Raw genomic sequence first — 25227 nt, forward strand, 5'->3', positions numbered from 1 at the left:
AAGCTAGATAAAGATGATAAAGTTGGATAAAGATATATATATATATATATAAATTGTGATTTTTATTGTAACACTGCACTGGACATATGAAAGATTTTTCTTCAGGCAAAACTGTCTTTGAAGAAAGTCTTTTTCATTTTCTTCGCTGCTTGGAATTACAGTGAACATATTAAAGTAAGATTAAATATGCTACTAAAAATATTGCATGACAAAATACATATTAACATTTTTCCCTACAGTGAAATTATAGATCTAGGATATCTTAAACAAGGAGAAATATAAGCACATCATGTGAATGAACATGAACACAAGTTTCTAATTCTGAGACTTTGGAGGTACGCTTTAAAGGTGAGTCATGAATACATTAGGAAATAAGCAGATGTACCTCGCATAAGATAGTAGTAACGTTTATGTTCTACATACAGAGAAAAAATTGTAGTAAATTGATCATAACAAAATTATACAAAATGTTTGGTATAACTGTTTGTTTCAGAAATAGAAGCAAAATCGTGTAGCAATAAAACTTGTGGCCTGTTTCTTCCTCTTGAAGTATGATTTGAACTTCTTTCTAACCATGCAATAGTTGGAGGAGAACCACTACTGCAAATTGTCCTTGATTGTGAGCCTGGGTTGGGTAATTGTTTCAAAACACAGGAAAAAAATATCTCATTTAGTTCATCATTCCTGTCATAGGAATAAGGGATAGAAAAAAAAAAGAAAAAAAAAGTTCATATTAATGAGAATTCACTATTTTGGCATATCTTGTTACTTACTATATATGTGCATATAGACACACAATTGACAGACAAGTGCCGAAGGCAGATAAAAGCCTGCATACAAGTACTTGTGCACACACAAATTCACACACATACAAAATGCAAAAATTAAGCTTCTGTCAGTGTAGGACAAATACTTTAGTAGAGCTGGAGGAGGCCTGGAAGCACTGTACTCAAGGTTGCGCCAGCTCGGCAGTGTGCTGGACCTAACTCCTCTACAGGTTTTCTGGGGCACACCAGCTCAGCACACTTAATGAAGCTTCAAAGGGTAAGGCAAGCTGTATGCTGAGTACTGTCAATGATTTTGTCTGCACAATACGCATAGACATGCTTTCTCTGTTATTGCAATCTGGATCCCAGGGACTATGCACCCCACTTAGGGGCAGGGCCTTTACCATGCTTGCCTTGCTATCAGCAGCATTCTTCATCCTCTGCCTTTGGCTGCTGGGGCCGTGGCAATCTAGTCATATTTTCTGCAGGGTGGAACTTCAGGACAGAAGGGGATTTCCTGCAGCTCTGCATTTCTAAAGTATTCCCATAAAGCAGACACAATTTGGCTATTCATTTCCATTACATAAAAAGAAGAAATATACTGTATAAATATGTAGAGGTTTCTTTATCTCATGGAGTGCAACTTTATCCAATATGATGAACAGAGACAGCTTTCAGAAAAGCGATGAAATGAGAAAAATTACTAAGCAGTCTTTGGACAGCCTGACATTATTTGGTGTTCAGAACTTTTTTTTTTTTTTTTCTTCTGAATAACTCACTTACTATTTTTGGGGTGTACTTCCAAGGAAATCTCCACTTAATTGTCTACTATGTGGAGAAATTATCATTCACTTCACTTAAAGTTCATAACATTAGTTCGTTTTCATAATGGTAGGAATTTTGTTTTTCACATACCTTCAGTACCTTCAGGAAAGAATAAAAATAAACTTACAAAAATATTCTGTTATTATTATATTAATCTTATGTTGTTATTACAAATATTACCTAAATATTTACATAACTATAACAAATAACTCATTATTTAAAAATGTGTTGCTGATAAAGATTTTTTCATCCTAAGAACCTTGATAACCAAACACACACAAAAAAGCATCTTGAGCTAATTTGTGTTAGGATTTTTTGTTTGTTTGTTTATGCATTAACAAATATTAAGAAACAAGCAAACAAACAAACAAACAAAAGCAACCAACAAGTTTTTCTGTCTATTTTAACTCTTGCAGGAGTGTGTCATACTACAGATGTGCATTTTGAGTCTCCAGCCTAATTTGTGCCGAAGTCCACCGCCTTAGATGACCTAGCTGTAGACAGGTAGTTGTTTTTTCATCTTGGAAAGTCAAATGTGTTTGAACACAGTGTTGTTTTCTTATCCCTTCCTGATACGTCTTTCAGAAAAAAAAATGGCTATGCTTTAAACACCCTAGCCTGTTGGCCTACCTAGTCCGGACACTGACCTTTGATTCACATCTTGACTAACAGCTGCAAATACATGAGGATGCATTCCCATAGCAAGAAAACAAAGATAAACACAGCTGAGTAATAAAGATTTAAAATAACCAAAATGTGATGTTTTCAACAGATGCTCAGAATAATACTTAATTTTTAATGACATTGGAAATCAGAATCCTATTTTTTCCCCAATAAGTTTTTTGTTTGTTTGTTTGTTTCAATATACACCCAGTGTTCAGCCTCCAACCCTCCCCAAAAAAAACAATCAAACAAACAAAAACAGTGGAATTCCATTTACTTTCTATACTTTGCAATTAGGACAACCAAGGTCTTTAGACAAAAAGGAAGATGTTCGCATCATTAGCATTCCCTAGTAAATCTTTTAGGTTGAATGAGTGTTTGAATATCTAATTAGTGTTGGTTTTGAGACTCATGGGACTTTACAGTTACCTTTTCAAATGAAAATTGATCAAGGCTAAGTATCAAAGGAAATATGGAAAAAATATTTTTAAAATTTCTAGTGAAAATGTCTATTACCATTTGAACTAGATTCAACCATTTCCTCTTTCAGTGAGGGTATACAAATTTCAAAAGCTGCAGAAGAATTATTAATAGCGTAGGAATAAGGAATTTTTAATTTAACTAAAAGCTTTATTTAAAGTATTATCTAAAGGCAGAATTATGAGATGTATGGCGTATTTGTAATGTATGTGCTGTGGAGTAAATACACATCTTTATTGAAACAAACAAACAAACAAACAAATGGAGAAAAGGACAAAAAATATATAACAGTATATCAAAGTCTAGTTCTCTTTTGAAGTTAGTGTTAGTTTTACTGTTAAAATTTATTGCATTTATTGTATAATTAGCATTTTAATTTTAATATCATCCCTGTTGATGATATTAAATCAACAGAGGGTTGAAGCAACCTCTCTTATGATGACAGATGAAGAGAGTTGGGGTTGTTCAGCCTAGGGAAGAGAAGGCTCCAAAAGAAGAGAGAGATCTTATAGCTACATTCCAGTACCTAAAGAGGGCTTATAAGAAAGCTAGAGAGGGACGTTTTAGTCAGCGAGTGTAGTGACAGGTCAAGGGGTAATGTTTTTTAACTAAAAGAGGGTCGATTTAGCTTAGTCAGTAGGAAGAAATTCTTTACTATGACGGTGATGGGGTACTGGAACAGGTTGCCCAGAGAAGCTGTGGAAGTCCTATCCCTGGAAATGTTCAAGGCCAGGTTTGATGTGGCTTTGAGTAACCTGATCAAATGGAATGTGTTCCTGCCCATGGCAGGGGAATTGGTACTACATTATCTTTAAGGTCCCTTCCAACCCTCAAGTCTTTCTCTGCAAGGTTGCTCTCCATGAGTTCTTCTACTGGTCTGTACTCACGTCTGGGATTGCCCTGACCCAAGTGCAGCACCTTGCAACACTTACTGTTGGAGAGTGTCCAGAGGAGGGCAACAAAGATGGTGAAGGGCCTAGAGGGGAAGACTTATGAGGAGCTGCTGAGGTCACTGGGCGTGTTCAGCCTGGAGAAGAGGAGGCTGAGGGGGGACCTCATTGCAGTCTACAACTTCCTTGCGAGGGGGAGTGGAGAGACAGATGACCTATTCTCAGTTATCACCAGTGACAGGACCCATGGGAACGATGTGAAGCTGAGGCAGGGGAAGTTTAGGCTGGACATCAGGAAGAGGTTCTTCACCAAGAGGGTGGTCCCACACTGGAACAGGCTCCCCAGGGAAGTAGTCACCGCACCAAGCCTGTCTGAATTTAAGAAGAGATTGGACTGTGCACTTAGTCACATGGTCTAAACTTTTGGGCAGACCTGTGCGGTGCCAGGAGTTGGACTTGATGATCCTTATGGGTCCCTTCCAACTCGGGATATTCTGTGATTCTATGATTCTATATATAAGTATGTTTTTAACATATTCTGCTTACTCGTGTAGAATTTTACAGCTGTATTTTATTTAAAAAGGTGCTATTACAAGCACAGAAACTACAACATATAGATGAATAAATCTATTGTCTGATCATCACAAGGTAATCTATAATCTTTCCTTACTTCTAAACCAAATAACGATTTACTTTAGAGCTTTCAAGAACTTGTGTTATTCTCCTCTGAAAAAAAATTCCTTCAGTACCTACAGTCATCTCCTCACTCAGGCAGAAATTCCTGACATTTAAGCGGAAAATGTGGACAAGTAGATGATATTTATGCACAGCAGAAGATCAGAAAACTGTTCTAATGTCCATCTTCAACTGTAAGACTAGCATGTAGGTCTGTGCAGTTAAGGACACTAGAATTTGGCACTAACAGGAAAGGAAAAAGCAGTTTCTGTACCTGGTAGAAGATGCTTAGCATTAGTTTTAAGCATAGTTCAGAGTATACTTTTTTTTGCACTTATATGTACTGTCACAAATTACCCTGATCTAACTGAAATTAAGACATTATTTTAATTGTCTTTGTTTAGTAGTACATCGGTTGTCATCTCATTTGTAGCCTGTGTTCTATGAAGCCATAGTGAAAAACAATAGCTACAGTATCCTTGGATAAACTACATCAATCTTTATGATGTCTGTCACAGTGTTTGAGTAAATCTGAATGTACCTTTTCCTGTTTCTGCTCAGGAGCTGGGAGATGTCTGTAAAGCAGCAAGGAACTGCGATTATCAGCCCAACACTTAAAAAAAACCTTAAAAAATCAGCATTGCTTATGGGATATTGTTTTCTGATGTCTTTGAGATATAGTTCTGGAACAAAGCCAAATCCCAATATCACATGTGGGCATTGTTGTCATAGTTGACGACATTTTCATCAAGTAGGACTTTTCTTGGAAGTTAAACGAACATAAGATTCTATCATCTCTTGACCAAGCTTTTCTCTTTTTTGACCAAAGACATGGAAGTAACAAACCTTCCAGCAGTGTTATTGTCTGTTGATACTGACTATAAGTTACTTAGTAATTTAGTTTTCCACTGCAAGTGAAAAGTATTACACAGAGATATGAAAACACTACTATGAAGATGGATTTTTTTTTTTCCTTCAAAAATCAGATTGAATGCTTTTGCTAATTACTACTATTTGAGCACACTGAAGAACATATTTTTAAGGCTTTACTTATGCTACTAGAAACAGATATGAAAAGCTATCTAATCCAACACTCTTTCAGCTTGAATCTTGATCTGGAAGTACAAAAAGACACTTTTCCCAGGAAGAGCAATGGAGGAATTTATAATGACAGATCAGTGTTTTCAAGTCTGCCTTAAAAATATATATACTTATCAGTGGAACAGGTCATATGAAGAATTATAAACAGGGAATTGTGGAGTTGGTAGCTTAGTGGTAGCTGTTAATTTCCAGTATTTAGGTGACTCTTTTCCATGATGTATAGCGCTTTGAGAAAGTACTACTGGAAGAGTGCAAATGACGTGTATGTCTCTCATGAGTCAGAAAAGAAAGATTGTTTTCTGAGGGAGTTCCAGGACAGATGGCGTTTGCAAATGAAATGGTGGTGATGACAGAATTTGCCCAAGCAGATGTAAGCTGCTTCCAGGGAAACAAGAAGTTGTTGAATGAAGCAGGATCAACTTCAACACCTATTAGAATGGCCCATCTGAAAAGATGCTTGGATAACCATTATGTTACATGCTGACAGCTAGGAGACCACAGTGGAGTTAGTTTCTGGATTGGAAGTTAGTTTCATCCATGGAGATCAGCCTGCGAAGAAGGTGGAATGGAAGAAACGTATTCAGCAGGAATTAAACTGGTAGATGTAAACAACCAAAAACTGTATGTAACGGGGTGAATACAGATTGTATAGGTTTTTAATTACCACTCCTTTATTATGATAACAACTATTTGTAGTATGGCTGTGTCAAAGATTAGTTCCTTTAAAATATGAAGGAAATAAATTTGCGTCTGGTAATCTTTAGGCACTTTTGCTTTGAGTTTATAGGAGAAATTGTGGAATCCGATGTGGTTATTTAGGCACATTAATGGCATCTCTGCTATGTCTATGAATGACAGTGATGAACTTCAAAATGTGTCTCAGACTAAAAGCTGGTCTATATCCATACTACCTAACTAAGAGAGTCAACATTAAATGATTTCCATAAGGATAGAATATTGTAATGGATATTCAATATAATAGAAACTTAGATTTAAGTAACAGATTTCATAACAGATGTCTGTTTTAGTGGACTTAAGCAGTTGCAAAACTTTTAAGCGTTTCTTTATATCATGGGGACTATTTTTCTCTCTCAAAGAGAGGTAGAGAAATAAGGGGTACAAATAGTCAATTTCCCTTCCTTGCTCATCTCCAGATATCAGGGCGAGATTGGAGTCCAGAAATATGCAGAAATAGAGTATGATAGTGACCAGGCATATTTAGTAACAATTTCAAAAACTACTTTGAATGTTTTAATTACAATCAGATGGATTACAGTTACTCACATCTTGCTTACCACTGAGTCGATCTTATGGAAATAAGGTAAAGCTTTTAGTTATAAGATTTAAAGACAATGCTGTGGGATAATCCTATATGTTGAATCAATTTATTACTGAAATATATCAAATGTGTTATTCATTAGTTTGATCCAATCTGTTGTGTCCATGGAGTAAGGCAAAGCACTGGGACACAAATAGTTGTCGTTTATAGATGCTCTACTGTCAGGCAAATCTTCAAACAAATACAAGCATTAGGATCCTGTTTTTATTTAAGACAGAATAACATTGGAGACAAAGATTTGTAGATTTTTTCACCTTGCTTGAGCTAAGAACAGATTTTTATTTTTTTTAAAAAAAATATTTATTTATTTATTTATTTATTTTTCTGTAGAGCAAAACATCACAGAAGCAATAAGGAGGGGTGTGCCATTCTGAGAACAGGCTACTGATTTCCTATATATCAACATCTGAGGAGATGCTGTCAACTATTAATCTACAGACTGAAATGTTATTAGTTATTGAAATCCAGACAGTTTTGCAGAGAAAACTGGAATATTTGCAAAGAATCTTTGTGTCTTGAGGAATCTTAGTATCACACAAAATGCTCACGCTATCAAGACTGAAACAGAATCTGGGAATTGGTTGAACTTGTATTAAAATGTGTGTGCAAGAACAAACATATGTAAATAGCATGTAATGAGTTTACATATAACAGAAACAACTTGGTTGAGTCTGAATGGAGGGAATCAGCAGATTTATTATGCAATACGTTTCAACATAAATTATTTACAGTGTTTTATATTTGTTCTGTATTTGCTATACTTAGGGGAGAAAAAAAAGTATGCTTGAAATGTTGACTGGGAATAAGTAATATTTTTACCAGTTTCACTTGCAAGAATTTTGCGTAGTTCCTTGTAAGTTTTTGAACATTTCTGAATAAGCTTTGCTCTTACTTCTACAGCAATAAAGTGTAAAAATGAATTAAAGGAAGATGTCTGTAGTAGTGCTACACAATATTGCCCCACCTTATGTTTATTTTTAACATTTAATGTTATTGGTACTGATGTTAGTAAGATGGGAGTTCTGCATGCTTTGTACAATTATACTTTCTTTTTGAATATTAAATATTTCAACTTCAGGATTTGTTTCCTTTTCCACAAAAGGTAATGTATATTACGCTTTAAACCTTGACATATAAATCATTTACTCAAATTACCCTAAAGCAACAAAGGATTGATTGAATAATAATGGACATACATATATTTTCACACATATTTCATTTTGACAATTGTATCAGAGAAAGTTTTTTCCCCTTGTTCAAATAGCTCCTTTTCCAGTGTATGTGTATACATCTGTGTGCTTCATTTGCAATAAGGTGAGAAGATTTTTTTATTCTGCAGAAGGGCTGGAACACTTACATTGTATACCACAATTAGGTTTAGCTGTCAAGTACATTTTAATAAACTACATTGCCATCCATTGGGTAATATTCTGTATAATGCTTAATGACCTCAGTGCTTGTCAGAGGCTGAGAGTACTGAAGTGGCCTCAAAAAGAATCATATTTCATATACCCCTGTTTCATATTCTTTTTTCCCAAATGCAGAACAAACGTAGTAGATTGCTTCAAAGTATCAAAATATTTTTTATATTCATCCACATACAGGAAAAATATGATGGCAGGTTGCTAAGGTTTAAAGACAGATGTGATGCTAGACAGCATTGAATAGCAAATATATTAAAAGTAATTACATATACATGTGGAGGATCTTCTGGCTATTTAACTTGAAGGTTAATGAAGAAGAAAATTCTCCCTCCACTGAGGTTACAAGTTTTTCACAGCTCCTGTTCCACCATAAGCCAATTCCATTCAGTTCTTCCTGATACCTGTACTATCATGTTTGCTGTTTTCATTATTCCTGTCACAAACACATATTTAACACCACTGACTGATGCCAAGCAACACGGAATATGTATGTTCTGGCAAACTAGAAAGGAACAATGCACAGACCTGTACACAGATATGTGATTATTCATACTGTTAAATTCTTAGCATGGCCCCTGAAATAATTTTGGACTCATCAACTAGCACTCTCTGAGACAATGCCCAGGCACAGTTTGGTGCTTAGCATGGACTAGGGACTCCTCTTCAGAAGCAATCTGGATGCAGTCACTATGGTTTGGAACAAAAGAGAATTTATCTATACAGATATAATCTGTGCCAAGGCAGCTGGCAGCAGGGCCGAAGAATAGTTGTGGTGTATTTTCTTTATTAGTACAGACACAGCCATGGATTCTAGACAAAGAACATCATGTGCTCCCCATGTCACTACATCTATTTGGATTCTGCATGCTTACTTTTAGCTTTGGAGTATGGCAAGTTACGTGCATCAATCCAAAAACCAGCATGATTTAAGCATTACTGCAGAAGGTTTACGTATTTTTAACTAAGGAAAGTGGAAGATTAGAATCAAACTAATTCTTTATTTAGGCAATGCTTTGTGTTAACATTTCTTTCATAAAAAGTGTTCTGTGGGAGTCATAAATGATTCTGTACAAATTATGTCAAACTCTGCCTAATTCCCAGAAGCATTTTAAAATGAATTGATGCAGCCTGATACTCCAGCCTGAGCATTGCATGTCATTTGTTTTGTGACATTCAAGGCTGAAGCTAAATCCCTGAATGTCAGAGAGACATTCAAGATTCTGTGCAGTAGTGTCTGCAGAGAGTGTTTGACCTTCACAATAGTACTTGCTGGGGGCATTCTGGTGTCTTGAATGCTCATAGGAGGCCACAGATACCTGTGGCCTGTTTTGGCAGAACATAAAGTCTAGTGCTGAGCAATTTCAGATTCAGACAGAGCTTGAAATGCAATTGAGCCAACTGAGCCTTTTCAGCACAAAACACCGGGTTTAGGCTTACTGTTTTTGCAACATCAAAAGGTGGGGATCTACCCTGACGCACTTACTGGATTTGGGATTAATTCCATGTAATAGTCTGAAGATGGTATAAACTTCCTCAAAAACTTATTCCCGATCCACTAAACCTGTCTTTCTAAGTGTATCTACACATATGTCTACACTTATGTCTTTCTAACAACCCCAACCTCATTACAGCTGTCAGTACTACTCTGTAGAACAGCCCAGGCAGGAAAAATTCATCAGGCTTTTCAGCTACAGGGTTTTTATGTGATGGAGCAATTTAGATATTCTTCTCTGTTTAGTTTTGTTTTATTTTCTATATTTTGAATGCTTTCTAGGAGAGTATCAATGTTAAAGATTTTTTTTTTTTTTTTTTAAGAATAGTGTTACTTAGGCTCTGATTGTTCAGAGAGCTACAAGTAAGTTGCACTAGTTCAAATTCATAGTCATATCTAAAGTTGGAAATGTTCATATGATCCTTTAGTATACCACCATCCAGAATCACTAGACTTCTCTTTTTTATCCCTATAACAATAATATTTTCCAGCAAGACAGTTGATGTTTAATGTCTTTTGGCCACATATTTATAATTAAACAAAAACAATGGTTCCATTTTCCTTCTTAACAAAGAAAAATATATTTATATATTTTTAAATGCAATATGCAAATAGTTATTCTAGCAAAAGAAGGGGAAAATGGAATGGTGAAATACTTGGCCTAGTCCTTTGATTCAAATATGAAGAGATTTGAGTAGTCTATTTTCAGTTCATTTTAACAGTTTACATTTTTCTCTTATGAAATTATTAATTGTTTAGCACAAATGGGAATTGATCTCAAAGTGATGTCATTTCTGAATCTGCATCAGGCTCTGAGGGGCCAGCCCACCACACAAAATTATCAGTGATTTATTTACCTCTATCTGGCCAATCCAGGAAAAGAGTAACAAAAGGAGTGAGCCTATACTTAATCTAAAAACATTTTAAGCTATCTCCTCACTTGAAATATATTTGTATTGGAGAAACAAAAACTAAACAAAAAACACCTTAACCCTCCATCCGTCTCCTAAAAAGACGTAGCTTTTGAGTGCATATTTTCAAAGCCTCTCTTTAATTCTGAGCAGTAAAACTGATAAAAAGATTTCATCTGTCTTTGAATTACTTTTTTTTTTTTTTTTAATAGCCCACTAATATATAATAAGGAAAAATACATCAGTGGACTGAGTTATAACATACACTATTTGCTTGAATTTCACTTCACACTCTGCTTCTATTTTTTTTTTTTTTTGGAAAGAGGATCAAAATGTAAGGTGTTTCTCACTCCTTGACACTATTTTCTCCTCAGAACAAATACAAAGCATTGTGGTTAAATAGTACCATTTCTTATGTGAATGCTACAGCCTAGATCTTTGTACTCTTTCCTGCAAACCCAGTCTGGGACTACTTGATGGCTGCTTTTCAGAGGTGGTGATAGCACACTGCATTTTTTAAGTGACCACACCTGTGTAACACCTCAAGTTCTTTCAAGCTATAGATGGATAAATTTAGAATTAGTAATACTTTAGTAATACTTCTCAGAATGTTCCTGAGCATCTCTTGCTTTTTTTTTTTTTAAAAAAAAAAAAGCTTTTCTATAATAACGTAAAGATGAGTGTTGCTTTTCCACATATCATTGCATTATTTTTACCATTATAGGAGAGGCATTAAATGTTTTTTATTGTGCTTCATCCTTCCTCAGGAAAGTAGAGTTTGCCTTTGAAGTGACCTGTTTGGATAAACAGATGCAAGGAGTGAGCAATGAACATTTTGAAAAGGGGATTGGCTTGCTATTTGTATGTCTTGATATTTGACTATATATATAAGCTGAAGTCTTGTGATCTGAACAATGACACCTCTTCTAACAACTTCCCGACACTTCCCCCACCATACTCATCCCTACAGTCAGAAATCTGGTTTCCACCTATAAATTTTCTTATTAAAGAATAATTAAAAGTTGTATGAACCAATTAATACCCATATTAAGTTTCTGCAGTGGGAGAATCATCAAAGAATTTCAGTCTACCCTTTTATAGTGTTCTGTGGCATCTCCTTTAAATGTCCCTTTAATAGAAAAAATGTTCTTTCGATTGTTTGTTTTCCTTCTCCAGTGTATAAAGGAGGCACTTTTTGGCTAGAGAATGTGAATATATAACTCTGAAATGCATCATGAGCTGCCGGCATGAAATTTATAACTCACGCTTCCTTATCTGCAAGTAGCATGCTCCCATTACAGAATAGGTCAAGCATTCTTTTTGTCTAAACCACATTCGACTGCTTTTGAGGGCTGTCCTGGGGCTTAAGAAGCTCTTGCGTAAGGACTAATAGAAGATAGTGGAAAGTTCAGAATATTAAAATATACAAAAGAGGAGGAGACTTATGGACAAAACCTTCCTTCAGCTTAATCAACAACAGACATCTGGAAAAAATCTACTGAAGCTGGAGAACTACTCTGGATTTATACCAGAATAACTGTAAACAAAAATAAAGCAAATAATTTGAGAGAAAAGAATGGGAGAGAAAATCAAATACACTTAAAAATAATTAAAAGGAAGAACTTCAGAAGAGGAAATGTCACAACAGGAAATCAGAACAACTGTGCTACTGTTTAAGTAAAACAGCAATCAGATAAATGATTAAGCCTAATTTTGTCTCAAATTTGAACTAAGCCAAATGTTTTCTTGAATTGTTGAAAGATGAAAATGACATTTTGAATCTTTAGCTCTGGAAGGAATGAGAACAAGATTTTTCATGGTGACAGTATCTGGCATTTTCAGTACAAGTGGAAACAATAAGTACCTGTGAGTTAAAGCTCATAAAAAGATGAGCATCTCTCGTTACAGTACAGTTTATAACTTAATAGTCATAGCAGTCTTCAAAAATTGGGATATGCGAATTAAAATCTGCTGCCCATATCTCATCAACAAATGTGCTGATTTCCTATGACTGCTAGCTTGGTGCATTGCATACAGTGGAAGCCATTTTGGAGCAACATGATTCTCACTGAGCACTGCACTGGAAGCCTTTGCACTCCTGCATTCTGAACACCCTTCTCATGTCACATAATTAGAAAAATCATGTTATAAAGCATTTAATGTAATCTTTAAGGATACAGACTCACAAAGTCAGAGGCATTTGGCTGCCTGACTGTTCAAAAAATCTGTAAAAGTTAAGAAATTAAACTATGTGAGAAGTTTGGGTTTAAGTCCCTGAATCATTAGTGTGATGAGCTTTTTTTTGTCTGAGCTTTTTTTTTTTTTTTTTTTTTTAAATTAAGGCTTTGATAAAATCAGCATCTTTAGGCTGTGTCTCTTACTGATTTAACTTACTAATCAACAACTAAGAGAAGGCTGAACAGTCAGGACAGTTAAAAATAGTTCTGTATGGGAGTACATCTGGTTAGGGTCAATGACTAAAACTTTGCTAGTGCTGCTTCCATTAATCAATTTTGGTAATTTAAGTCAAAAGTTAGAGACACAAGGAAGAAGAATTGTGGATGAACCATAGCAAACAGAAATAGAACTCTCATTTTGTGGTGTTTGGGGGATTATTTTTTTCAAACGCTGTATTCCTTGCCTTAATTGGGGCAGTATTTTCATTTTACAATTCTAGATATGATTCAGCCCTTGATTCAAAAACCTAACTCTAAGTGTCTAAGTTTATGCCAGGTGTCAGAAGTTATATCAGAGTCTGTAGAGAACTAATCCATACAAATAATATAGCTTGGGGATTTATTCAGTTAAGTGTAGATGTTACTTTAGAGAGCCTGATGTATCTTATCCTACAGCTGCATTCAGCCCAGTTTCCATCTACTGCTCCAGAAATGTACAGATCATCTATAGCATTATGACATCAGCCACATTTATGCACATATCTTAGATATCACAGAATTACAGAATCACAGAATCACAGAATTTTAGGGGTTGGAACGGACCTCAAGAGATCATCGGGTCCAACTCCTCTGCGAAAGCAGGTTCCCTAGAAAAGGTTGCCCAGATAGGTGTCCAGACGGGCCTTAAATACCTCCAGAGAAGGAGACTCCACAACCTCCCTGGGCAGCCTGTTCCAGTGCTCTGTCACACTCACCGTGAAGAAGTTCTTTTACATGTTGGTGTGGAACTTCCTGTGACCCATTTTGTGGCCATTGCCCCTTGTCCTATCCCCACAAACCACTGAAAAGAGGTTGGCCAAATCCCTCTGACTCCCATACTTAAGGTATCTGTAAATATTAATAAGATCCCCTCTCAGTCTTCTCTTCTCAAGGCTGAACAGACCCAGGTCTCTCAGCCTTTCCTCATAGGGAAGATGCTCCAGGACCCGTATCATCTTTGTTGCCATCTGCAGGACTCTTTCTAGGAGATCCCCATCTTTTTTGTACTGGGGAGCCCAGAACTGGACACAGTACTCCAGGTGAGGCCTGAGCAGGGCAGAGTAGAGGGGGAGGATCACCTCCCTTGACCTGCTGGCCACGCTCCTTTTTATGCACACCAGGATCCTATTGCCATTCTTGGTCACCAGGGCACACTGCTGGCTCATGGTCAGCCTGTCATCCACCAAGACCCCCAGGTCCTTCTCCGCAGAAAATATGTTATATGATATGCTCTTAGTAATTCAAGTAACACTAGACAGCAATATTTAAGTAACCAAATTCCACCTTAGTTGTTTATGTTCAGATGAGAAGAATTGCCCTCTAATCTTCATTTATTGTACTGACTAAATCTCCACTGAACATAATGGAACACTAACTAATTTGCATGCCTGTGGATTTCAACTTGCAGACGTTCAGTGCCAATGTTTTAATCTCATAATGAATTCTATTTTATATGTCCATAGTGATCTCCAGTTAAAAATATCCCAACTTAGTAAAAGCTACTTCACTGGTCTCATGAAAATTAATTAATATTTAATCAGCTTTGGTTATCCTTAGGTGGAAATATTCTACACGTATGAATAGAACGTGTTCTATACGTATGAATAGAATTATGATCTGATTAAAAGCTTAGGGTCATAACCACCAAAACTCTTCAGTTTTGCTAACACAGAGAGTAGGAAAGGAGTATTCCATCAGAACTACATGATAATAATAACAAAAAAATATAGAGAAACAGACAAGAAATTAGAGGAAAAAATAATAACAAAAGAAGGTTGGGCAAAAATGAGATAATAAGACTGATAAGTTCTTACAGGGAACCTGAGAAAAGTTGAATTGCATCCATTCTTCATGTTCCTTCTTACTTTTCCTTCCACTTTGTCTTCACGAAGGACTGACTTCCTGAATAGAGTAAGTTAGGCCCAATCATGATCCCATTAAATTGAGAAGTGAAACTCCCATTTGTTTTAGTGGGTCAATGGATGACTTCAAATGTGTTACCAAACAGATAGGTTTGTCACACATATTAGACTTCAACAAGTGAAAACATGACAAAATACCTGGGAATTCACACAGTAATTTATATCTATTTTGTCACACAATCTGCAAGTCTTTGCTTAAACTACATATGGCAAAATTGTGGTTTGAACTCTGTTTTTCCTTTTTGTAGCTGAACAACAGGAGAAGACATAATAAACTTAGAAGTACAGAATTGTGTGGGCAGGAACCCCAACAATAAAAAACTGCACTATATTATATAACCTAGATATTTAAACTTTTTAAATAATAATAATAATAATAAAAAAAAGGCAACTTAAAACTATTTTGCAGTGATTGGAATACCTACTACAGTATCCTCTGTTCGTGAATTTCCTCAGGCATATAACTGCAGTCACTCTATATCCTTTATATACATTCAAACATTACTCTCCCTTGAGATTCCTGTGGGAAATATTCTTTTCTGGTTCTATTTCAATCAAAATCGTCAGCCATGGCATATCGATTACAGACATAAAAATAAATAACTTTCCACAAAAGTAACTAAGCAGCAAAATAAGGTGAGAACCACAGGACTATTTTGCCGGTATGCAGTATTTACTACTTCATAAGAAGCTCTCAGGAGAAGCAGACTAAAACCTTATGATGAAAGTCCCAGAATTTACTTTAGACTGTTCAGCAAGAAAGATTCCCCACAGAAAAGTAAGGAAAGTTATAAAATAAGATAAATATTAAAAAGTTAATAAAAATATAAAAACATTATAAATAAACAATTCAAAACAATTTCAAAAATGGTGATTTTATGCAGCAGTACATAGGTTGACTTAGTGCTTTTAAAGACTTGACTGTGATTTTATATATAACACCTAAAAAGATTGAATTTATTCATTTTATACCTTCACGACTAGTGTTGGCATATCATATGATCGACATAGAAACACTGTTCTTCAAATGCTATAGAACATTTAATATGTACAGCTAATGTCTAATCATCTTCACTGGTCAACACAGAAAGAAAACGTTGACACAGCACCATCTGTTTAATAATTAGAAAAAGTATCAGACAAAGAAATTGCCAGAGAAACCGAGCAGGCTTTAATTGGTGTAAATTTTAAATATCCATGTGTGAATATTCACTTTGTTCCATTTGAACTTTTTTAACAGTTAGTTCAGAAACATGAAAATCCACTGCAGGTATATAGCTGAATCCCATCAGATTTAATGATCCTCTCTATATAACACTACTGTGGAAAAAAGTGAAAAACAGAAGACCTGGAGCATTGTAGCAAAAATGCTCTTTAGTAAAGTCCTTAATTTTGAATAATGCCTGTATTTTTTCTGTTGTTAGATTATATGGGATTTTTCCACAAAAAGCTTGTTTACAGTTCACCATTTATTTTGCTTTTGGCATTACATTTCTTTATGAGGGGTGGGTGATGTGTTTTGATAACAAGTTCTTGCATACTCCAAATCCCAGCAACAGGAAAGAGAACTGTTGCAATCCCAAAACTCTCCCATATCTGTCTATGTATAGATACTCTAGTCTTGTTCAAGCAAAACAGAGCCAAAAAAAAACATTCTCGGATGAATTTCTTCTATTTAGACTTCAATATATATCACTCAGGAGCATTGCACAAGGAAGATCCTAAGGAACAGGATTATAGCCTGTGCTACCAATACATACCTTTCTTCCTTTTCCTGCTTAAATTCAGTAAACAAGGTACTTAAATTCTTTATATTACAAATGAAGACATCTATTTCCTAAAATGGATTCAGATAAAAAATATAAGTCTAAGACAAGACTATCTGATTTATACCAAGACAGAAAAGGAAAATTAATAAACTGCACCTCTATCAAACTATTATGAAATTATTTACTAAAGCTAACAATTCACCTTTTCTGTGAGGAAAAGGCAAAACTGCATCATGGCAGAGACACTAAATCAGGTGATCACAGACTTGCATGGATATGACAGGTATTTTTGAAGTGTAGTTGTTTTTTTTTGTTTGTTTGTTTTTTAACTTCACATATCTGCACAAAACACCACCATAGTCTTTTGCTCTTGTTTTTTAAGGACCTTAACTTCACACTGAACACAGGTTCATGGAATAGACTTTGGACAGTGGCAAATGTAGGGATAAAATTCAACAACAAATAAGAATTTTACAATGCAAAAATAATAAAAAAATAATGTTAGAAAATGCTGTTCTTTCATAAGAAAATGAACGGCTGCTCTGTTTTCTACTTGAAATGGTTGTATGAACGTTGTAATGTTAGTTTATTTTATAGTGTTTGTGCAATATAAAATTATTACTTTTTTTTCTACAATCATGTGTAAAGATGATATTTTGACACTCATAGTAAAGTGAAGTCATTCAGCAAATATTTTTGGAATTCATATAGTAAATCCTGGTTTTGAATTGTAATGTCTTCAGAAACATCAAGGAATGGAGCTGGGTTCTGAACTTGTGCTTTTAACCAGCAAGGAATAGTTTCTGGGCAGCATTTAATCCAGCACAGCTGACCATGCAGAAGAATACCGTGATTCCAGCACAACTTTCTTTTTTCTGGTACAACTCTTCCCAGTACAACAACCACTCTTCCTTCTGCTAAGGAGGTGAAGTAAACTTTTTTATGACAAGCAGGAGAATTGGTAAGAAATTTCTCAATGGAAGATAAAGAGATTTTATTTTACCTGTTTGTTCTTGTGGGAATAACCACAAAATAATACCATGTGGCCCTTAAGTATGATTACTAAGTAGAATTTTAAAATACCACAAGCAAGACTTGTGGAAATAAAAATGAAGAAGCTACATAAGAATGTTAAAATTCATCTTTATATATATATATGTATGTATATATATATGCTGACAATTCTGTGTCTAACTATCTTATGCTCCGCAAGAGTCATTTTGTATGAAGTAGTCTTTCGTACTATGAAGTAGTCACTAAACTCATATTACTGTGAGCCTAAAATTACTAAGACTCAAAACATATATAATAATAATAATAATAAAACACTTATTACTGGTACTGGTTTTTAAGTTTAGATCTTCTAAATGTCACTTAGATTTGGCCCAAAAAAAATGAAATCATCAGAGAGATATGGTTCAAGCATATTTTGTTTAAGTATTATGATTTTTTTTATTTTATTTTTATACATTGACTTTTTTTTTTCTTTTTTTTTTTTCTTTTTTTCCCTTATATCTTTAGTTGGCAAATGTCTTTATGAGTTATAACCTTTCCACTTCCAGCCATGAGAATTATTTTATGTGACTGATTGGTATAATTAGGCTGTCTAGTGAAGCAGTGGCAATTCCTTGTGCCGCTAACCGGGAAGGAACTCCATGCTGAACTCGCACAGCCTGGGATGGCCAATAATGGGCCTGCCATAGAGAAGATGATCCTGACCTCTAGGGAAGGTGGTGGACGTGTCACTCAAAAAGCAGACCTGCTGACTGTGAGCAGAAAGCAGCTGCCCATGTGCCTTCAATAGCTGGACACAAACTTGTATTGCATAATGTCCAATGTAAAGGAAACGGGTGAAGCAAGTAACACTTCATGAATACAGAGACAGAAGCAGAAAAGACTGGAAGGTAATTCTTTAGAATTCCAAACTCTTGGCTTCTCTCATCTCATTGTGTAGAATATCTGTAGATATAAAAACATATTTTAAAATAATATTGACTTCAATTATCTTCTAGCCCAAGGGTGTTACCTTCTGTCATATTCCAACATATCAAACAGATGCTTCACATTAAGTTTTGTTTGGGTTAGGATTTCTCATGAGACAGCTGAGAAGCAAAAGAATTATCTTGAAAAGATGTTCAAAAATTATAGCCAAAATGATAACAAAGCACCCCTCTACCAATAAAATATTTGACTGTATCTGTAATTTTATATAGTTACACTCATACATAAAAGCTTAGACTAATAAATCTAGATTAGAACCTAAACCTCTATATCAGTGTCTTCATGAAAAATCTACATGTTCATTCATGTTTAATATTGGTCTTCACTCTGTTATGTGGGTTTTTCCTCTCCTTGCTAGAGATTACAACATTCATGTATACACAATGATGACATACTTTCTTATATGGTCTGAGAAACTAAAATAATTCTAAATCTTCATATAAAAACAGAATAAATAATGTTTCCTTGAGGGGAAAAAAATTAAAAAAAAATCATAACTTCTGTTACTTTTGTTTTGTTTTGCATGTCGTTTGATGTTTTCTTTCAATTGTTCTTAATTTCACTAATCTTAATTTTTGTGACTAAAAACCATTACACAGACAAATCAGAGATATTTGGTTGTTCAGATAAACCCTAGCTGGTAAACACTAGCTGCAGTACTTGATGCACCAAGCCAATTTAAAAAAAAATCAAGTTGAAGAATTGGAAGCTAAAACAGAGGCAGACGTGAGTCTTGGAAACTAAACTGTCTTTTAGAAAGTCACTGGAAATATATGGAGAATCCACATGATTTTGATGAAATTCCTTTAAAAAGTGCATATGTTGAAAACAGATTAGAGTTATTAAGGAACGAGGCATTAAATATTTTTGACTGATAGAATCTTAGAGGAAAAAAAATGTTCCTTTTTGTGTGCTTGTGTGTGCAGATAACAACAGTAAACTCCCCCCTTAAAAACTGTGCTAGAAATTTCCATATCACAGCTGCCCAGAGTGCATAACAAGGAGAATATTAGTAATGTCCAGATGCACATAAATCTACAGGGATGCCTCTTGCCAACAGCAAAAAGAAAGGGATGACAGTGTCAATCACATCCAATAGACTATGTTAATGCTTTTCAAACAGTTCTTTCACACTCGAAAATAAGGCTCATTAATAATGTATGGTCCAGTATGAAGGAGAAGGAATGTTGCCTCCAAAACTGATAGAATTCATTGTTCATCTCTATACTCATCTGAACAATAAAGTCCCATTTCTGAAGGACAATTTTTCTTTTGTCTTTAGGACTGTGCTGAAATGATTTCAAACCAATTATAATAATTGGCCCCTTTAGTTTTTTAGTGTGTGCTGCAAATGTTGCACTTTAAGAGACTTCTTTCCCCCGTCTCCAATCGCCCCCCCCCCCCCCCCCCCCTTGCTCTGACTGGCATTTCTGGATTGTATGAGTAACTTAGCAAGCTTTTCAGAATTTCTGGGTGGGTGACAGTGCACAGTTTTTCTCTGCTCCTACGCTCTGTTGTTTGAGCAGCTGTCAGGAAGGTGGGCCTGTGGGTTTGCAGATATATTTTGAGACTAACAGATTGTAAACTCACACATGAGAACAGAAGAAATACTTAGAATTTGGAAAGGTTATCCACCCCTTGGAGACTAATCTCCTAATATATTATTTTTGTCAGAAAGCACCTCAATTGCTTCTCAAACAAGCCCGTTATTTTTGCCTCACAAACTATTCAGTCATGTTTATAACTACTTGCTTATAAAAAAAGATCTTTTTATACCTGTGTGAATTCAAGTTTTATTTACTTTCAGTCATTTCTCTTTGTTCTATCATCTAAAATGACAGCCTGTATTTGAACCAGTGGCTTGTAATGTTCCTGTCCCAGAGGACAAGCAGGTCAGCAAGACATAAATTGGTGCACCTTCCTCTCTTGCTCTGATAAAAGAAATAGTCAGAAATAGAGTAGGCTATCAAAATCCTTAGCTTTTTGGGTTGCTCACCACAGACAGTCCGTTCAGCCTGGCACCAACTCTAAAGGATGGATCTTCTCAGTTCGTAGACCTATTTTTCCTCTTTTTTCCACACACGCATATGCACATATATATGTGATGTATATGTGACACCAAGGTAATCTTCCTACACACCAAGAACAACAGGAGTTCAGACTTCACAGCCCCTTGATCTTTCCAGTCAATCAGAGTTAAGTTCAGTCTTCAAATTTCCTCTGCAATCCATTTATCACACTGCAATGGGAAGAAAGGAGAAGAGATGTCAGTAAATGTTGCAGTCTTGTAGCTCCCAACCTCACAATCTCTTTTCATTTTATAATGTACAGAATTGTCCTTTTGATTCCCTTCTGAGATCCTCATGTCTTACCCTAGGCCATGAGAACTTAAAGATCCTACTCTTCTTTAGGTGCAGTTAAAATCTATGGTTATTGCCAAGTTGGGTACTGGTCATTTTGAGTAAGTAATGTCATATGAATCTGCCCACTTGTATGCTTGACGTTATTATTAATATTATTTATTGCTATATTATTATTATTTATTGCTTTATTATTATTGTTGTTTTGTTGTTGTAGTTGTTGTTGGTTTTGTTATTTTCCCTCTAAAGACAAATGCTTTTTTTAATTTTGAAAATCTTTCAAGCAGCCTCTATGTTTTTATGAGTTCCAGCGCATGAAGTCTCAAGTCAGGAACTGGCTCACTGTATGTATTGAATTCTTTCTCTTACAAGTTCTTTTTTTTTTTTTTAATCTTTGTTTCTTTATCTAATTTATGATTCTTTGTTACATATGCCTCACGTAAGGCATTAGAATACTTCGAGATGATAAGCCTAGAAAAAAAATAGCTAAGGCTAAATGAGAATTAATTTTGACGATCCCAGTTAAAAAGTAAATATAAAGCTCCCCAGAAAGCAATTAGTGAAAATGGACTTTCAAATATCAGAACATTATACAACATCTGATATTTTTTTGGAAATTTTCCAAAATCATGCTCTCCTGGATTTTGAGACTTATCTTCAGTGAAAACTCAAAAGATAAGAGATGTTAGACAAATTTATATATTAGCTTCATTGTTTATTTTTTATGAATATTTGAATTAACAATAACAAAAGTACTTCAAAATTTTCACTTCAAAAATGCTTACAGACAGAATTATCTGAAGTATGGGTATGTTCCTCATAAACATGAATCGTGTAAAAAAAAAAAAAAAAAGGAGATGTATACAATGAGACCACTTAGCTCAAAAGTGAGTGGTCATTCAGGAGGAAACAAAAACACAGGAGTAGATATTTGATTCGTCATAGCTATACTGGGCTGTATAAGTCTTTTCAACTGATTGAGAAGAGAGAAGGCAGAACAATATGATACTTGAAACCAATCCAGGAGAATCTGTTAGGGAACACCAAGCACCAGCACATTGCGTGAAATTCCTCTCCATTCTGGGTCCCAGAAGCCTCACTCCAATGCCATGTTTTAAAATAGTTGCCTCCATCATGTCTTGTCACGCAGAGCAAAGGCAAGCTAATATGGGTGGTCAACAGGCAAGAATGATGGGAGCCCTGGAGTAGCTCCTGGGCACAGTAGAGATGTTAGAGTAATCAAGAGAAACATACCAAGCAGATAGGTCACATCACCTTGAACCAGGCCTGGCTGCTCAGCAAACCTGAAACATCTGAAACAGTAGCTGTGGTAAGGGTGAGACAACCAGAGTACCCAACAGTTACCTCTCCAAAAGAAGGAGACTACAAATTGTTAACGAGTTTTTCTTACCATATCTTGTCAGAGCTTTCATCTTCTCCCACTAATAAAAATGCAGTTTGTTATCTATGTGATTTGTATGTGTAAATGAACAGAACTGTCTCATTGATCATCATATTGTTCAGTATAATTTTTTGCAAATTTCTATGTTTTTTGTAGTGATTTTCTTAAACTTCAAGCAAATCTTGCAGCTGACAATAAAGTCTAGCAAAACATTACTCTTTGCTAGCATTGCTATGTAAGCACCCTGCAGGAGTTGCCAAATAAATAGCTTCAAAGTTCAGCACCATCATTATCCTGAGATAAACATTAGAGCTTTTTATATTTTTTTCCCCCACCATCCAGAAGAATCCTGAGCAGCAGCACAGAGACTGCTCTTCATGAAGATACACTTTCTCTCTCCTACCAATCTGCAGAAAAATATCCAGGCCTCCTTTGGTAGCTTCTGATGGGAAAATAACAACACAGTATTATACAGTCTGTACGATAGGGCCTTTACTAGGGTCAATCAATATGTCTTCTATTTCCAAGGCAAGAAAGAAGTCTGCAGTGTTTCAGACAGTAGGAAGCTGATGACAGCCCTCCTTTCCAAGAAAACTGCAGGTGTCAAGTGTCGTGGTTTTACCTATGCAGCTGAACTCTACCACAACCACTCTCTCACTTCCAATCCTCAAAGGGAAAGGGGGGAGAAGATATGATGGAAAGGGCTCAAGGCTTGAGATATGGACAGGGAAATCACTCACCAGTTATTGTCATGGGCAAAACAGACTCAACATATGGAGATTAATATAATTTATTACCTATTACTAACAGACTAGAGTAGTGAGAAGCTAAAAGCAAACTGCAAACACCTTCCCACTCATACATCCTCTTCTATGTCACCCCCCCGAGCAGCACAGGGGAACAGGGAATGGGGGCTGCAGTCAGTCCCTAATGCGTCATCAACCTCATAATATCATTTTGATGAAACTCTGAAAATGGAATTGAAATGGTTCCTTGTAGCCCAGCATGCTCTGATTGACATTATTTTGGAATAATTCGATCCTTAAATATCTGTCTTTGTATATATTTCAATATATACTCTGAATGATCCCTGAGAAACATATATATGTATTATTTAACCTGATGATGCTAGATATTTGGAATTGATAGGCTCAGAAATCTTTCTTAGTAGAACCAATTTAAATTAGAATAACTAGTAATTGAAGAATATAGGAAGTCTTGCCCACAGTGAAAACATGACTTCAAGTTAAATGTGTATGATGGCTTTATTAGGAAATCCATTACAGAAGATCATAATAAGAGTTTACTATTTTAGAAAATACTATGTACTTTCCATCAGATACCTGTTTGGCATAGGATACTGCAGTACAGTCAAGGCCAGTTTTCTTTAAATCCTAATGAGGAAATTATTCAGCTCTGTAGGAAAATCAGAAAAATGTGGACCTATATTAAAAAATAGCATGGAATTTATTGTAGTAAGAAATCTATGTATACATGATTACAACATTTTAAAATAATTGAAAAGTAGTTTTGCTCCTAAGAGAATCTATGCACCTAATTTAAAGTTAATGGAGATTATCTTTTAACTTCTGGATCTATTTACTGAGTATTTACTTAATCATCAGTTTCAGGGAAACAAAATGAGAAAGTAGAAAAACAAGTAACAGACAGACAGCAAATCTGACCCAAATGGCATCATATAAAAACAGAATGCATAGTTCGTAGGACAAAATTAATTTACTAGATAACATCTGGAGCCATTTATGGACTCTTCCCGAGAATGCTGATGTAGAGACATGAGAAGTAAAGAAAGCCTATAACACTGTAGAACATAGTCTCACTTATTGTTGATATATGGTCAGGATTTCACTTGCAATTTGAGCTGAATTAGACTATTTTCAAGTTATATTTTTAAAAGTCTCTTTTTATAAACTCTTCACCACTTCTTTACTTATAATTCTTTGCCACTTCTCTTATGTTTACTGGAGAGCATTTAGTTAGTCTTAGGGAGAAGGAAGATTCATTGTTTTTGAAGTATGTTGGTCAAGAGAGAGCCTCTCAAAGAGCATGATAAATGCATATTGCATATTTCAGTAGTTGTTAAAGTCCACACCAACCCATATCAAGTGTTTTGTTTCCTGAAGCATGTATACCTCACCTACAACCCTCAGCACCATCAGCGCTATGTGCCAGTCCTTCACACCTTCTTTACCAGTGCCTCTCTAGCTGTGGCAGACTTCCATCCCACATTCCTATGAAACATGAGTGTATGGTAGGTCATATTTACCTCAATTTGGATTTGCATTCCAAAAGAGCTGAGATGCTTCACTTACCACAGTAGCTGCAGCTGCAAAATCAGAGTAGTTTACCTTCAGTGAAAGACATTAAAATAGAGACTGTAACACTCCTTTTTCTTCTTCTCTGGCACATGGTGTGAATTTTTGCAAATCAAAGCATTTCACATTCAGTTGAGCTGCAGCTGCAATGTGTCAGCAAGATTCATATTCTCATACATTCTACAGCCAAACTGTAGGTGTATGACAAAATTTTCATTCAACAGCATGCATGCCACATGCTACAAATTAGTTTTGCTATCTCTGACAGTTTGTATAAACGTTTTGCATCTTCTCAAGTAACATTATATATGACATTCATATTCCATTAGAAGACAAACTGCCCATTTTTGTCACCCTCTGAATCTGCAAACTTCCAAAGAGAACTAAATGCAAGGTTTGTTTGTTTGTTTGGTTTGGTTTGGTTTGTTTGTATGT

The sequence above is a fragment of the Anser brachyrhynchus genome (genome assembly GCF_964034855.1).
Source record: "Anser brachyrhynchus genome assembly, chromosome: 3".
NCBI classification, from domain to species: Eukaryota; Metazoa; Chordata; class Aves; order Anseriformes; family Anatidae; genus Anser; species Anser brachyrhynchus.